Below are 18045 nucleotides of genomic sequence, written 5' to 3'. Positions count from 1 at the left end.
GGGTTTACACTTGACTCAGCAGCCGCGTCTTCCTTGTCCGCGGGGTCGCTTTGTTTAAGGACTAAGGAACTGCCATCTTTATTATGCTTCAAACCTGGTTTCCTCTGCTCCGAGGTTTAAACAAAACGTGTTTTCGCATTGCAACAGCTCCCAAGTGGCCAAGTTTCTAATGTAACATTTTCAGTCAGTTCTAGCAATTACTCTTGAAGGGAATTATAAATCCCCACTTGCAATCAGGGAAGCTGGAATTCCTTTTTAACTTTGCACCTGGGCTTGCCCAGCCTACTCAAACTAAACCCTCAGGCTTGCAGGTAGTTAAAAAAAAATACGTTAAAAATAATCTTAGCCCCTCTCTCTCTCTACACTACACCTCACATATTCAGCCTCACCCCTCTAGCTTTACCTCCCTCTCTACCTCTCTCTACATCTCTACCCCATCTCCATTTCAACTCTCTCTAGCTCACTTATGTCTCCTCATCACTCGCTATTAAAATGCCTCTTGAACCTCAGTATGTTTTACCTCACACAACTTCATTTCTGCCACTTTCTGTGCCTACATCTTTACCTCTCAATCTACCCTCTCTGCCTAAACTCTCCCTCAAACCTCTCACTGCACCTCTCTCCACTCACTCACTGCTACGCCATCCTCGTTCTACTGCACTTCCCTCTACTTCATCGCTTTTACTACCTTACTCCTTTCTTAGTGCATTTTCCTCTCCCTGTCTCTACCTCCACAATCTCTCTCTCTCTCTCTTTCTGCATCTCTGTTTCTCGGGTGTCTCCCAGATATGCATAGTTCTGAGGTTTAGAGGGGGCCCTGTGGGGTGTGGGGGCTCCCTGCCCCACTGGGCCTGCATGATGTGCCTGGTCACCATCTCTTTTCTTTTTACACCTGTATCAACCTTACCACTCTTTCTCTGCCTCATCTCGGTCTCTCTGCTGCACCTCTGTCTCTCTGTATCCCCTCCCCCTCTTTCTGTTCATCAGCCCTCTCTCTCTCTCTCTCGCTCTCTCTCGTTCCATTTTGCCCTGCTCTCTACCTCACTGGTGTTTTTACCTTGCACCACCCTACACATCCCTCACTATTTTACCTGTCTAGCTCTAACTCACCTCTCTTTCTCTACACATACCCTCTAGGCCACACCCTTTTCCCTTTCTCGACATTACCATTTCCCAATCTCTAGCTCTCTCTCTCTCGCTAACTCAAACCTTACCTAGCTCTCTAGCTCTTTTTCTATCTACCTATTTGGTTTAGGTCAAACACTAGAATATATTTCGAAATTGCAGCCAAAACCACAGAATACAAGGTGCAGACTATCCCAACTGCAAGAAGAAAGTTTGACACATATTTTAACGCTCTGTCCGATTTTATTAATTGAACAAAACAAAATAACTGAAGAGAATTTTTAACTCGCATGGCATTAAATCATGCCAACATGCCTTGCTTTTTTGCATGAAAGGGGAGACGCCTGAAACCGCAGCAGCCTTTATAATTTGTTTTACCTCATAGTGTTTCGGCTATTGACTTAAAAGGGACTGATAGCTACTATGTAATGTTGGCTCCTTATCTAAACATCCAGCAAGTCACTGTGACCATGTCTTTTGCTACACTGGAAGTTACAGGCTGAATTCTACATCAAATATAGTTGTTCCAAGACCAATAAATTATAGACTCAAGCAGCACAATATCGTTGGTGCAACAACATCAACTGTTGCATGGCTAAACACTTATAAGGTACAAGGTTTAGCTATGCAACAGCTGATGTTGTTGCACCAAGAATATTGTGCTGCAAAACTAAATACTTATAAGGTCCCAAAAGCGAGACCTATTGGCTATGCCAATACTTGTTTATTCCTGATACAAGAGTAATTGTCAACAATAAAGGATACAAAGGAACACAATTCTGATCTATTGAAACAGGAAATTAAGTAGTCTTGAGATTGGATGGCGTGATGCTAGTGGTTGGGAAATCATAAAGAGCATTTCATTGTTCTGATGCCAAACCTGCCAAGACAATACAAAGCCCTGAAAAAGTCTGTAAGGATGAAGTGCATTGGCTACGATCTGATATGAAGAGATGATTTTAAACAATTATCAACAAAGAAATAAATGAAGAAGAAGTAGTCTCTGTATTATGTGATATATTGTTGTTGACATTTATCGACTGATTCATCAATCATCTTAGACTGATATTGGGTATTGAGCTGAGTCAATAGTATAATTGTATAAATAGATTTTGTAATAAGGGAGTGGAGATTCACAGTGGATAAAGTGGATGCCTTCAGAGCCTCCCTGGAGTCGTGCCGGGGGACAAGAAAGGTCACCCTACACCAGTTGCAAACTTTAGTAGGTCAGCTGATCATACCCATGGGTCACATTTTTACTCCTTTTTAGTCCCTCCATAGCTCAGGCCATGTCTGGCCTGAAAGAAAAGCACCACATGACTCATCTATCAGAGGATAAGAGGCAGGATTTGACCTTCCCCCAAAATTTAAGGGTTCTAGTGTTTGGCCAGCTCCCTTATGGTCCAGCCAAGATTTTGGTTTGTTCACCGGTGCGGCAGGCATTGTGGGTTTCAGTGCCATCTGGGGTACAAAATGGTGTGCCCAGGATTGCCCCCAGACCTGATTTAATTCGGGCTTGAGGTCGATTATCACCCTCCTGAAATTGTATCCCATTTTGGTGGCCCTGCACATTTGGATTGATCAGTTCCACAACCAGTCGGTCACCTTCTGGTCTGACAACACGGCGGTGGTTAAATGCATGAATTCTCAGCACGCTAGGTGCAGTGAAGTACTCACTTTATTGAAGGAATTAGTTTTGCTTTGTCTAAAAAAATAACTTTTTGTTTAAAGTGAAACATGTACTGGGAATGTTCAATAATGCAGCCAATGCTTTGTCTCGTCTCAAGTTGCAGGATTTCCAATGCTTCCATCCAAGGGCAGAGGCAGAACACATGCCCTTTCCAGGACATCTATGGAACCTTGGACCTCAAATCTCTATGCTTTGATATTGACCAGCCTTGCACTAAAAACAATGCAGGCTTATAAAAGGGCCATCACCATCTACATAGCATACATGGAGCAAACCTGAGGTGCAGCTTTTTTCTTTATCTAATTGGCTGGGCTTCCTTGAACACATGCGAAGGCAGGGTAGATCAGCAGCATTTCCTAAGTGGCACATATCAGCAATGGCATTTTTCAGAAAATTGGGAGAATACTTAGACCATTCACAATCCTTTCTAATTAAGAAAGCCCTAAGAGGGTGGGAAAGGTTGGACGAGCCAAAACCAGATCAAAGGTGTTAGACCTGGCACCATTGGCGTGGGTCTCCCATCCATTTTTCGCTGTTGCCTCATGTGTTTTTGCTGGTTATAGATGCTTTGGGCACTGTGCCACTGTTGTTCAGTGCCACAGTGCAAGTGCTCCCTATGGTAAATTGATATCTGGATTAGTGACTCCATGATTGGCTTGATTGGTTTACTTGTCAGACCCTAGTACAGTGCACTGCGTGTGCCCAGGGCTTGTTACCAATGCTGCTGGTGGGCTTGCAGCACTGATTGTGCCACCCACTGGAGCAGCTTGTAAAGTGTGTCTCAGTTCTGCCATTGCAGAGCCTGTGTGCAGTCTGGTACTGCCATGCTGACTGGGCAAGTGCACCTACTTGCCAGTCCCTAAAACCTTCCCTTTTATACATATTAGTCACCCCTATGGTAGGCCCAAGGGCAGGGTGCATTGTAGGTAAAAGGTAGGACATGCCCTGGTGTGTGTGGCATGTCCTAATAGTGAATTACAGCCATTTCCGTTTTTCACTATTGCAAGGCTACCTGTTCTCCATAGGCCAGAATGGGCAGTTTGGTTATTACATTTTATAATCCTAACTGACTCAGGGAACATGGTAGAAATTTGAGTTTAGTATGCCTGAACTCAGAATGATAAAATACATATTTTAGTGAAGTTGGTTTTAACATTCTGTGTTTGAAAATGCCACTTTTAGAAAGTAGGCATTTTCTTGTCTAGCCATCCAAACCTGCCTCTGCTAGGTTGTGTATTCCTTGTCTGGAGTTTGAGTGACAGGGCTAGGGAATTCCAGGAGTCAGGGTGAGGTGGCCCAGTGGTGAATAGAGAGATCTGCATCTAGATGGGAGGGAGGAGCTGCACCTGGGATCTGAATAGGGCTGGGCCTTCCCTCCACAATGCTGAATCCACCTCCTGTGGTGTGTCTGATGTCCCTGCCCTGCACTGTGAAAGGAAAGAAGGAGACATGTCAACAAAGTGCTCCAGGACTGACCAGAACTGGTTTGGACTAGGCAAAGGCCTCTCTGCCTTCAGAAAACAAAGGGAAAACAAGTATAAATATTGGGACCCAGACCCAAGAACTTTAGATCACTTCTGGGAATCAAGACAAACCTTTGCTGAGGAGAAGAACCAGGAAGCTGAAGGAGGAGACTACCCCTGTGCTGTGTGTTTGGAGGTTAGCCTGCAGTGGTTGCTTTATTGCCAAAGAGAGGAGAAAAGGACTGAGTGTGCTTTCTATCAACTTGAAGAAGAATCTCCAAGGACTTGAACTAAAGCTTGCCTCCTGCCTGAAATCTAGGAGGATACAAGACTTCACCAACCAGCTCCCCCCTGAATTCCCTTGCTGGGAACTGAAGTGCCTGCTGTTGTGCTGGGCCTTCTGAGAGACTGCGTGTCGCTGGGAGCTGGAAGCACGACGCAACAACGAGGAGCGTGTCGCCGCCGCTGTCTTCGCATCGCAGAGGAAGCGAGCTGCCGCTGTCATCATCGCATCGCCAAAGTGCAGCGCATCACCGGAGAAGCGGGACGCTGCCACAGAGGTCATCGTCGCATCACCGGAGAAGCGCGTCGCAGGGCCTGTAGCGGCTCCAAAGATCATCGAGTCGCCGCACGACCTTCGGGCGTGTCGCATCACACCAAGGTTGTTGCATCGCAACCAAGACGCCATTTTATCACATCGCACCGGAGAAGAGTATCGCATCGAGGTGCCAGCGTGTAGCATCGCACCGGAGAGCAGTAAGAAACCGACGCATCAACTCCCCACACAGTAAGGAAGTGAGCATCAACTCCCCTGCGCAGCAGTAAGGAACCGACGCATCCACTCCCCTGCGTGTAAGGAACCGACGCATCACCTTCCCTGCAACCCTTTTGTTTTCTTTGCGCGACGCATTTAAGGTACATTGAGAGTAAAGTGTCGCATTTACAACTTGAGAGAACGGAGCTATTTTATAACATTTAAGAGACTATTTTTGAGTACAGTATTGTGGATTTTTTGGCGTCTGGTCTTGTGTTAAGTCTCTATAAAAATACTTATTTTTATAATACAACCTGTGTGGTGTCCATTTGTGGTGTTGTCACAGTATTACTGTATGTGTTCACAAATGCTTTACACACTGCCTCTGAGATAAGCCTGCCTGCTTGTGCCAAGCTACCCAGAGTGTGAGCAGGGGTTATTTTAGGAGTGTAGCCCCTTACACTGACTAGACGCAATGGTCCTTATTTGTCACAGGTACCGACCTATGCCAACTAGAGACCCCCAAATCTAACAAAAGGCATCCCATCAACACTGACAGATTGGGTAAGATCATTGGCACCTTGTACGGTGTATGCAAGTCTGCATATGAGGTGACTCTGTTTAGCTTTTTCACTTGCATTTTGTAGCACTTTTAGGGTTTCTTAAATTGTTGCCAGGTCCAAACATGACTTACATGGGAGGATTTTGATCAGTGGTATATCTTGATTTGGCAAGGACTTGGACATTACCATTCCACACTCTAAGACAGACAAGTTAGGAAGAGAGGACAGGTAATTTTGAGGAAGGCAGACAGTTTCTCAGGGTGCCCAGTGGTCACAGTGTGCAGATTCTTGCAAGTACATCCCAGAATGGCTGCTACTTTCCACAGGTCCATGTCACTGGATCCACTCACAAGATTCCAGTCTACCCATGTTCTGCGCAAAGCCCTGCGGGCGACAGGCTCCAGTGTAATCTCAGCTCGCACTCCTTCAGAATAGGGGCAGCAACATCTGCAGTGTGAGTGGGGATCAACACAGGAACGGTCAAGAGAATCGGCAGGTGGAGTTCGGATTGTTACAAGAGATGTGTGCTTTTCAACATGCTGTAGGTATGAACGTTTCTCTCGAGGCATGTGAAGTAATGGCAGTGTGCAGATTATTGGGCATTCATTTATTTGGCGGGCAAGGTCAGCATTTACTGAGAGCTAGTTCTGCAGGCATGCCATTATGCCTATAAGGACGGTCTTTTGTTGGATGGACTACGACAGCTAGTTGAGGAAGTGGCACAAAGGGGGCTCTTGCTGCCATCACTCATCATCCTCTACATCAGTGGCAATGATTTGGCAGCTGCAGGCAGAAGGACCCAATTTGAAAACTAGATGATTGAAATTTCTTGGATAGCGAGGACATGTCAGGGCGCAGTCACTGCATTGCGGCACATCATCCTAAGGAGGGTTTGGAAGTCAGGCCGGTCCTCCAAATGTCTCAACGAATCAGTCAGGCGCTTAAACAGCAAAATGAGTACATTGCTCAAAAAGGCTTGGCTTAAGACAATTCCCCACAGGAGAGTTTTTATTTCACAAGGATGAGGTCCATTTATCACTAGGGACAACAAGCTGTTTATGGAAAACTTGGTGGCTTTCGCCATACAACATTTCTCACAACAGTTGGGGCAGTCCTGGCTGGTCAGGGAACCACCCAGGCCTGTGGCAGAGGGAGAGTCATGTTTGGCCATGAAACAGGTGGACAACCTTGGCATCGGAATATAAGTGCAGGGAAACTTATGAAGGAATTGGATTTAAGGTATTGGCTTAACCCATGGCAGGTATCCCATCATCTCTAGAAAAGGGCTGGTAACATCCTCTACCATATTGGTCTAAAGGCAGACAAGGTACTGCATTACGCCCCCCATGAAATGTTAGGAGGGATGGTGTCTGCGCCAGGGGACCAAGGAATGGCCTGGATGCCCAGGCCCATTCTCCGGTTTGGGTTCCCACTATTGGGTGACCCTGGCACACATGGTTGGTTTTGGGAATCAACTTTCATGCTGGCCCATGCTCCTTCTATCTTGAGAGAACTGTTAGGTTTACCTTGTAAAGGACTGCTAATGGTGGGCTCTGTAAGGGGGATTTCTTCCCTGGCCCAAGTCAATTCAAATAGGTGATGCCACAGGAAACCTGAGGGGTGTCCAATCATGACTGACAGTGTTTAAGAAATGTGAGAATGTGGGTAGGAGATTTAAATGAATTCGTTATATTGAAGTCATCAAATGTTAGTCTACTATACATATTGTAAATTAGTATGAAAATGGTTTTACTTACAATGGTTTTACTTGATACGTATTTATGATGGTTATTTAATACGGCCTGAGAATGGAATATATCCTCTGACACAAGAATGGCAGTGAGACTCTTGCCATTTCTGAGGGCCTGCATTGTGGTAAATAAAGCTGCTGCCTCTGGGGGGCGGTCCTGGGTTTACTGTCCTTAATGCGGTCCCCCATTAAATGCAAGAGGCTGGGCACAGACCCTAGATCATCCTGTCAAGAGAAGGCCAACCTTTCCCCACACCCAAGGCTTTTTTCTCAGCTCTAGGAGCAAATGCACACCTCATCAGAGAGCTATTCAACACATGGGTGTTAGTTGGAAGCTCAGGCAAATTGAATTTTAGAGGCTTTAGGCTCTAGTCACATAGAGGTGACATTAATTTTTAAAAGGATGGTTTTGCCTTGTCAAAAGGGGTTATTTTGACAGGCTGAATTTGCAGTTTAATCCCACATAACCATGTTACTGGTGGCAGGCCTGCACTCATGTTTTACATTGTGACTTTAGTGGTGGCACAATGAGGACTGCAGGCCTCTAGTGGCATTCAAGTCACAGGTCCTTGGTAGACTTTGTACCATGTACTGGAGAATTATAGGTAAGTTAAATATGCCAAGTAGTATGACAATTCAACATGTTTTTAGGGGGCAGAGTACATACACTGAGTACAGGACACTTTTGTCCCAGTGTGCAGAGTAAACAAAATAGCAAAATAAATGGGGGTGACTATGTAAAAAAGGGCATTTTCTTACATTCTACAAAACCCTACTTTTGCCAGCTTTTCTAGAAAGTGAACAGTACTTGATGATTAGTCCTGTTCTCTTTTGTCTCTGTCAACACAGTGGTATCTTTTATTGGTATATATGCGGATACTGGGAATACTTTCTTACAGTACTGTTTACAGAGTTGTTAGGCATGAATAGCTTTTCCCGTCCTGGTTTCAAATATTTTCTTGCTGGTAGTAGCAACTTTGCATTCATAATGAAGAAATAGGTACTAAAAGTACCCAAATGCATGGCAAAAACCCAGACTGGGTAAAGTATTTACACATTACAGAGATCACACAATTTCCTCTCACCGTTAGGTGGCACTGAAGCAGAGGACTGGAATGTGTTTAGTCAATCTAAAAAGGGCTAGGCTAAGGTCGATGCTGTAAGCAAGTGGTAGACTCTGGATACCTTTGGCTTTTGGGTGTTCCAAGCAGTTCTGTCTCTTATCTACGGCATTCTTTCTTTTGAGAACTGAAATGTGACATCTAAGAAAATATGAGGACCAGGAGGAGGAGGAGCCAAACCCACCATGGCTGCTTGTAGCTGATGCTCCTCGGTGTACCATCTTACCAGCCTCCGGATCGGTATTACGCCGCACTGTTATTCCTCCCGGAACAACGATTCAGCTACTGGATTGCAGGCTGATCATTTGAAGATCAATATCGCCTTTCTCCATTCTGGCTTTGCTGAGAAATGAGCCTTGACTTTCTGTGCCAATGAAGATGCAAAGAAGGTGCCCGGTGTTCGGGGAGCTTTGAGAACGCTCCCGGGGCCGAAAGAAGTGCTCCAGGCTGCCTCTGACCTCCGTCTTTTTCCATCTAGAAACACCCCCAGCACTCGGCCCACACCCCGACTTGCCGGCTGACCCCCCCTGGGGAGATTACCATGCATTGTGCCACTCATTTGCCCACACTGCCACTGAGTGACGGGTGCGACTGGAGGGGGAGGGGTGCACAAACCTGAACTGCTTCTACCCTTTGACCCCACCCTTTCCCCTCTCCTCTTTTAATGTTTTCCCACAGAGACCTAGTGTTCTGGGCGTTGCTCGGTGGAGCTACCTGATAGCTAAAGAAGAGATGGGCTTTGGACTCCCCGCCCTGCCATCACCTACCCAGCTGGTCTTCGGGCAGATATTCCTTTGTGTCCCTGTCCTATCTTCCCCTACCCCCCCTTCCCTGCCCCCTTGCCCTTCTTCGCTTCCATGCTCTTGAAATGTTTTTCTAGCAACTGATGTTACCTGAATCTAATGTACTGTGTAATTTTGTGGAACCTTATGTAAAGCGCTCTGATACCTACGGGTCTAGCCAGCGCTATATGATTCCGATCGTATTCTGGGCTGGCCACATTATTCTTCTAAGTCGAGTGTTACAGTATGTGTGGAAAAACACGTGTTACTGGTTTTATGCAATATACATAGACATTTTGTTTGCAAGTTCATTTCTGCCCACATAATTGAAGGTAGGGGTGGATAGGTAACCAAAATGTATGTCAGTGTCAGGAAGTATACAGGCTGCCAGAGAGATGAGTCAGGGTCATTAGGATCACAAAGATCCTGTTCTTTGAGATCAGCATTGCCATTTTGAAAGAGGAGCGCATACAACGGTATGTGATGCAGCTATTTCCATGCCTATGGTGTCCATGACACAATTCCTTCCCACATTCTATCTATGTGTGCAGATTTACCTGCAAATTTCAATTGACCTTTTCTTTCATTTTCATTTCTGTCATTAGTCATGACATTTAGTCACATTTCGTCATTCATATCAGGTTCTCCCCTAGATCCCAGACCTGCTCATACTTTTTAAAACAAATACCAAATACGATTGGACCAAACTGCCAAGATTTCTGATACATTGATACTCACTTTGATCACTTTATCACACGTGTATCACACTACAAAGATCACCAAGCATGTTTGCCACTTGCATCCACTTTGTCGTTTATTTCCTTTTTTGCTTTTATTGTGTTAAATCTCTACATTAAATTGCATCTGGTTTTGATAATATTTTGTTTAGATCATTTTATTAGGGACAATTGATTATTTACTCAAGCATAAAGATGACATCCCCAGGCACCCACTTTAGAACACTTCTGATCTGTGGAAGATCAGAAGAGTACTGAACCTGCTGTCTACAACCCAAGAAGAACCTTGGAGGACTAAACTTGGTCTCTCTCTTGTACCCAAGACAAAGAAGTGGACATCAAGGGTTGTAAGGCAGACCTCCCATTAAAGCTATAGGGATTCAACAAGCTACAGGAACCCTTTTCCTACAACTGCCCAACTGACAAATGGCAACTGAACCTGGATCAGACACTCCTGTTTGCTTCTGCCTTCCACCCTTTGAGCCTCTAAGGCCCTCTCCTGAGGTCCTGGGGGATATAGAAGTGCACTCCTGTGGTGGATTGAGACGTAAAGGATTAAACTCAGAAGGTAAAATCTTTGACCAGAAAGAACCTGGTTTGTGTATCCAACCCACGCTTCATTGAAGTCAGCCTCAAATTGCAATTTGGTCATGTTCTACTTCAACTATTGGCCATCAATGGCACTTTGTGCTTCTTGGTGCTATTTCTACTTAAATCTTTAGAGATTCATAACTCTGGTTCCCCTTAATGGATTTTGGCCATTTTTTATGTCATTTCGTTTATTCAATTTTACTTTATTTTCCTAATTCATTTGGGGATTTTTACTGTTTTACATTTCAACTTTATTATTGTTTTAGTACTGCACAAATACTTAACACATTGCCTCTAATTTAAGCCTGTCTGCACTGTGCTATAGCTATCACGAGGCTGAGCTCAGGTTTATTTAGTAACTTCAGTTGTTCACCATGACAAGAATTGTGATTATTAATTGAGGTAGGTACTTACCCATTTCCGCTAACAGGCCAATTTCTCACATTTGTGGAAAGGATTCTTCTTCTCAAAAAGAGACAAACACCATATTGCATTGGGACTTGAAGAAATTGAAACTTTTTTATTATAAAAATTGTCAAAGTCTATTTCTAAAGTGGGACTTAGAAACATTTTTTAAACTTTTGACTTCCAGACTTTCGCCTGCACCAATCCACTTGGTGCACCACCCAGGCTCCATCGTGGTTGGCATGAAACGCAATTTGATCCTGGTCTACTGCGACCATTGACTTTCATTGGGATCTTTATTTTTCTAGGTGCATTTTGACTTTAGTGATTCAAAAATTCATCTTTCCAATTTCCCATATTAAATTCATCCTTTTTGACCTGATCACGCCATTTCTTGACTGATGCTGGTGGTTACTGACTCTGAAAGTGCCCTGGGCTCTGCTAATGAGGTCAGGGGCCAGTGTTCTGTCCTCAAAAGGTATGTGGTAATTGGTAAAATTCTATTCGGTCAGGACAGCCTACCTGTAGGTCCTTAATAAATGGTAGGCCATGTAGGTTTAGATACACCAGTAGACTCAATGCACTTAAGTATGCACTGCTGTGGAACCCGTGTTCTTTTAAAGCCTGGCCTGTTTTAAAATAAAACAACACCCAAATTTGACTTTGGAATTAAAAGTACTTCCAAAGTCCAGAATTACCTTTTTATTACATATATGTCACCACTAAGGTCGGCCCTAGGTGCCCCATGGGTAGCATACATTGTTATAAAAAGCAGAGACAATATAAACAATGTTTGATATGACCTGGTAGGGAAAAACAGCCAAAGTAGTTTTTCCCCATTGTAGTGCCGCTAGCCCCAGAGGCCAACATGGGAAGGCTGTATTAAACCTACTACAGTCTAACCTTTGATTTGGATTAGCTAGCAATATGATTCAAAGTATTAAAATAATGGTGTTAATAAATCCAACAACTTGCCATGGTAGGATTTAATAGAACTATTACAGGACAGTACTTTTAAAACCTACTATCCTGGTCACTTAAAGCAGCCCTGTAGCAGCCTCTTCTGAATGGTGAGCCTTTCATAGCCTGAGCCAGGCAGTTATCTGAGTAGGTTTGAAGGAGCCTGGGGCTGCAACAACACAATCATTTGATGGGAGGATATCTGCTTCCTGGAGAAGTCAGGGAGAGGAAGGAAACTGAGTAGATAAACTGGACTTCGAAGGCAGGAGAACAGATGTCACTAGACCCATGCCAGTCCCCACTTCCTTGATCCCCAGTCAGATGGGACCCCTCTTGATTAGATTAGGAGAAGTGCTGGAAGGGGAGTGTTGTCTAAGGTCAGCCACACCTCTGTGCTGGGTTACACTGACACACACTCTAAGAAGAGAATTTCTCCATTTTGATGTAGAGTGTGCAAAAGATCCCCAAGAGGCAGGAAGAGGTAAAAGCAGATAATACTAACTCTGTTTTTGTGGTAGTGTGGGCAAGCAGTTAGGCTTATCGGAGGGTATTGTTAAGCATTTGTTGTACTCAAAGAGATAATAAACGAGACTCACACTCAAGAATAAATCTGAGACCATTTTGTAAAAATAAAATTAATTTTTATTTAATTTTTATGTCCATAAATACAATTCTAAGGTAAGTATTTTCAGAATGATGATTTTTCAAACTTCAGAAAATATATCACTTCTATGTGCAGTTACGCACCATAGAAAACAATGGTGAAAAAGCTGAAAAATGCACAAAAGTTCAGGAAATGCTTTCACGAAGTTCACTTTCTCATTTTAGGTTGATGTTGGCCCAGGTCCAAAGTTCCAACAGGAGATGCTCAGGAGCATCAAGGACCGGCTAGGAGCAGAGGTGCTGAGGTCTTGGAAGCTGGTGCGCAAAGATGAAGGGGGGCCCTTGAAAAAGCCCTGCTCAGAGGGACTTACAGGTATGGCTGATGGGTTTCCTTAGAGGGAGGTGGTCACAAGGGCCTGGGGACCACAGGAGCAGGGCTGGTGGGTCGGTGCTTGAGCTGGTGGGGCCGGGTGCAGAGCAAACAGGTCAGCCAGGCGTTGTGCGTCTTGAGGTCTTTGCGGTCAGGAGCAGGTGCCTTGGTGAGGCGCTCTCAGGACAACTGAGCCATTCAGGAAGTGGGTCTTGGGTGTCTCAATGTCCCTTGATGAGTGCTTGCTTCTGGTACTTTGGAAGTCCGATGTGGACTCTTCTTCTTCGATTTTACCATTGGGGGTCTGGTACTCTGGGTAATGGCATGCTGCATTTGCGTAGGGCCTGGTGCCTTCAGATATAGTGAAGAAGCAGATCTGACCCTCCGGAGCAGTTGTACCTCTTCTTGATTTGGTCCTGCGTTGAGGTCATCGGGGAGCAGCAAGTTGACAAACCAGACTTCATGGGATTGGTGCCTGCGGTGTGCAGGGGAGTGATACCATCACTCAAAGTGATTTCGTGAAGGCTGGAGATGCTCCAGGGTTCTTGGAGTCCTTTCTGGTTTTAGGACGACACAGCAGCAGCAATTGTGGAGTCCTCGGAGCAGCAGGCAGGGTTTGGTGCCTTTTTCTTCTGCAGCAGTGCTTCAGTTCTCAAGCAGCTGGTCTTCTTTGTCCTGTTCTTCTCTTGTCCATTGAATCTGATGTTCTGGTCTCAGTGTGCCACCTAAATGCTAAATCTATGGGTGTTACAAGGGGATACAGGCAGTAGCTAATGGGCTACTCACCTTTAGGGTGTCTACACCCTTTAGTGACCACTTGCTATGGGAAGAGGCACTACCCTAGCCATGACTGAAGGTTTTTCCATAATTCCACGATGGTGGAATTTCAGGAGAGGGGTTCTCATGATCTGCCCTGTCCTAGGGGTGGTATAGGCTAAGTGGGAACCATCCTCCTCATCTAACTAATTTTTCCACCTTTCCTCCAACCAAACATGGAGCAGGAAAGGGGGATTGGCCTCCCCTCTATCTGGAGGTTCCTTGGTTGGATTTCAAAGGCAGCATTGCCTTTAAAGCTTCATACCCAGGAAAACCATCCTATCCTGGAAGAGGAGTGAAGCACCTCTGCCCAGAGCAAGCTTTGTCTCTGCCCTCTGGCAGTGCTGGATCTCATCCTCTGAGGTCAGAAACATATCTGGTAGCGGCAGGTTGGTGAAAACAAGTCATGAACCACATCAGTGCTTGTTAGGTTTTCAGGGAACCCTCTGAAAGGGTCTCCTGTGTGAATGTATTTATTAATCCTTCACTGGCATCAGGGAGGACGTATTAAGACAAGATGTTTGGTACCAAACATCTCAGAAATCAATGAAGCCATCATAAAGGTAGGTAACTCGTGTTGGCAACTATCCAGCCCATGTACTCTTTATGGCTTTCCTGTTCACTTACAACATCCCAGACTAGACTAGACATTGTAGGGGCATATCTGCTCATGCAGGTTTGCCCACACATATGATATAGTTCACCCTGCCTTAGGGCTAAAGGCCTGTAGTAAGGGTGACTTACATATATCTTATGCAGTGCATGGAAGGCATGACACACAGGGCTGTGTGCCATGTGTACTCTTCGGATATTCTAGCACCAAGACACGCAGCCTGCAATGGCTGAGTGCCTAGCCTTGTTGAGGGTTCCCTGGGGTGGCACAATCAGTGCTGCAGCCCAGAGGACCCTCTTCAGTAATTATCTCCTGTGTACCAGGGGTACCATTTGTTAGGGACTTACAGGGGCTACGAAGCTGTGCCAATCATGGTACAGTTTTGGAGAAAGAGATCTGGCACTGGGGACCTGGTTAGCAGGGTCACAGTGCACTTACAGTTCGAAATTACATCAGATATCAGGCAAAGAGTCGGGTTAGCCATGTCAAAAGAGGCAAATTCCTACGTGACCCCCCCAAACGAAAGAGGATGAGACTAACCTTCCCCTAGTGAGTCTTCATTGTCTAAGTGGAAGAACCTGAGATGGTTATCTGCATTGACATGGGCAGTCCTGGGTCTGTGTTCCAATTCAAAGTCCATTGCCTGTAAGGAAATGGACCGCCTGAGCTGTTAGGGATTTTCACCTTTCATCTGCTTAAACATAGGAGAGGCCTGTGGTCAGTTCCAGGGGTTTCCACCCAGTAGCTCGTGAGCTATTGTAGCTCTCCAGCTACCTCTGAGTAGCTCACCTTTGTGCAGCCCAGCGTATTAAATTAGAAAGCTTTTGCTTGGTTGAATTAATATACCTATAAAAAATTAGATCGTTCACCGCTATTAATATTAGTTGCTCTCAATGTGCTTCATTGAACATAATTCGCTCTCAGTTCAGAAAAGGTTGGAGACCCCTGAGTGAACAATGAAGTAAGAACCAAACAGGTATGTCCTTAGCTTCATCAGGGACCAGACCACAGCTTGGGCTTCCCTCTCAATGGCAGTCCAACACTGTTACCTGAGGAGTAGCCTTCTACTGATGAAAGCCACAGGCTGGTTTTGATCATGGTCATTTATTTGGGCTAGGACCACTCCTATCCCATGTTCATAGGCATCAGTCTGCACACTGAATTACTTGGCATAATCTGCAGCTTTCAGAACAGGTGCAGAGCACATTGCTTCCTTCAAAGTGTCAAAAGCCTTTTGACAGCTCACAGTCCAGTTAATCTTTTCCTTCAAAAACCTACTATAGTACCCAGTCAAGCCCTTACTTGAGTGCGGGAAGATGGAGCCACCCAGTGCAGAATGGACTGGATCTTGGGTTGTAAAGGTTAAACATAGCGTCCACCAACAAGGTGGCACAGGTATACAACCTTACCCTGCCCTATCTGGCACTTCTTTGCCTTGATAGTGAGGCCTGCACTTCTCAGAGCCTCTAAAACGTTCCCAAGGTGGATCAGGTGATCCTGCCAGGTGGAGCTAAATACAGCAATATCATCTAGATAAGCTGCACTGTAGAATTCCAAACCAGCAAGGACTTTGTTCTCCAACCTTTGAAAAGTGGCAGGTACATTTTTCAGCTCCAAAGGCATCACAGTAAACTGATAATGCCCCTTTGTGGTTGAAAATGCAAATCTTTCTTTTGCATCTGGAGGCAGACCTATCTGCCAGTACCCAGATGTGAGATCAAAGGTACTCAGATATTTGACTGCTCCCAACTTGTCAATTAATTCATCTGCCCTTGGAATTGGGTCTGCATTGAGTTTTGGTCACTGCATTAAGGCCCTGTTGTCCACACAGAACCTCATCCCTTGTTTACCACCCTGGGAATGAGACTTGGAGACTAACACTACTGGGCTGGCCCAGGGTCTCTCAGGTGGCTCTATGACTACCAATTCCAGCATCTTGCTTACTTCAGCTTTGATGCTCCTTTTCACATGATCAAACTGCCAGTAGATTTTGTTTTTGACAGTTAGGATCATCATGGGTACACCAGCTAGTTTGAACAGGGATCAAAGCGAGGAGTTCATCAAACTGATTTAGGACTTGCCTACAATCAGTCTGCTGTTGGGTAGTGAGGGTGTCTGCCAAGACCACTCCTTCCACTGGCCCATCGTTTGGGCTGTTGGACAGGAGGCCAGGGAGAGGTTCATTCTCTGCTTCCTGATCCTCATCCGTAACCATGAGCATACCCTGCATAGGGTTTAAGGCGGTACACATGGATGACCCCCTTGGGGTTCATCCAAGAGCCGAGGTCCACCAGGTAGGTGACCTCCCCTTTTCTTTCTAGGATAGGGTAGGACCCACTCCACCTATTTTGGAAGGCCCTATGGGCCACAGGCTCCAAAGCCCACACATTCTGCCCTGGTTGAACTCCATCGTAGCAGCCTTTTAGTTATACAACAGCTTCTGCAGTTCTTGGGTGGCGTCAAGGTTTTGGTTTGCTTTTCCATGTATTCAGCTATTCTGGAGCAGAGGCCAAGTACATAGTCCACTATGTCCTGTTTAGATTCAGCGAAGGGTCTCTCCCATCCCTCTTTTACAAGGTACAATGGTCCCCTAACAGGATGGCCAAACAAAAGTTTGAATGGGGAGAACCCCACTCCCTTTTGTGGCACTTCTCTGTAGGCAAAAGAAGGCATGGCAGTGCAACATCCCATCTCCTTCTGGGTTTATCAAGGAGCCCACCAATCATACCTTTCATGGTCTTCTTGAATCTTTCAACAAGGCAATTATCCTGCAGATGGTAGGGGGTAGTAAACCTGTAGGTCACTCCACATTCCTTCCACATGTGTTTCTGGAACCCAGACATGATGTGTGTACCTCTATCTGATACCAACTCCTTAAGGAAGCCCTCTCTGGTAAAAATCCAACGAGGGTCCCAGCCACTGCAGGGACAGTCGTAGGCCTAAGGGGAATAGCTTCAGGATACCTGGTGGCATGATCCACTACCACTAGAATATATCTGTTCCCTGAGGCCATAGGAGGGTCAAGGGGACCACCAATATCAATCCCTACCCTTTCAAAGGGAACCCCAACCACTGGAAGTAGAATTAAGGGGGCCTTTGAGTGCCCACCTGTCTTGTCACAGGCTTGACAGGTGGGGCTGGAGTTTCAAAACTCCTTCACCTTCTGGTACATCCCTGGCTAGTAGAAGTGGATGACAAGCCTGATCCCAGTTTTGGTCTGGCCAAGCTGTCCAGCTAGGGGGAATGTCATGGTCCAAAATGAGGAGGAATTCTCTAAACGCCTGAGGTACTTCCACTCTCCTAGTGGCACCAGATGTGGGGTCCCTGGACTCAGTGTGAAGGATTCCCTCCTCCTAATAGGTCCTGTGGTAACCACTAACATCACCACCTGCCTGTGTAGCAGCTTGCTGTCACAGGCTTTCAAGAGTGGGGCAGGTCCTCTGCCCCTGGCACAGCTCCTCCCTAGAGGGTCCCCATGGGCCCAAACGCTCAGCCTGGTAAAGCTCCAGCTCCTAAAGCTTAGTTCCCTCTAGGCTGACTGACAGGGGGAGAAGCGTCTGGCATCTGAATTGCAGCTGGTTCCCCAGTCTGCTTGCATTATCCCTTGGAGGCTGAGCCATTCTTCCAGACTCCAGCATCTCTTTATCATCGCAGGCTTTGTTCTGTTCGCTAGTTTTTACACACACCCAGTGTGGGATTCCA

The sequence above is a fragment of the Triturus cristatus genome, chromosome 9 (genome assembly GCF_964204655.1).
Source record: "Triturus cristatus chromosome 9, aTriCri1.1, whole genome shotgun sequence".
Lineage (NCBI taxonomy): Eukaryota > Metazoa > Chordata > Amphibia > Caudata > Salamandridae > Triturus > Triturus cristatus.
Note: the sequence above shows the minus strand (reverse complement) of the source record.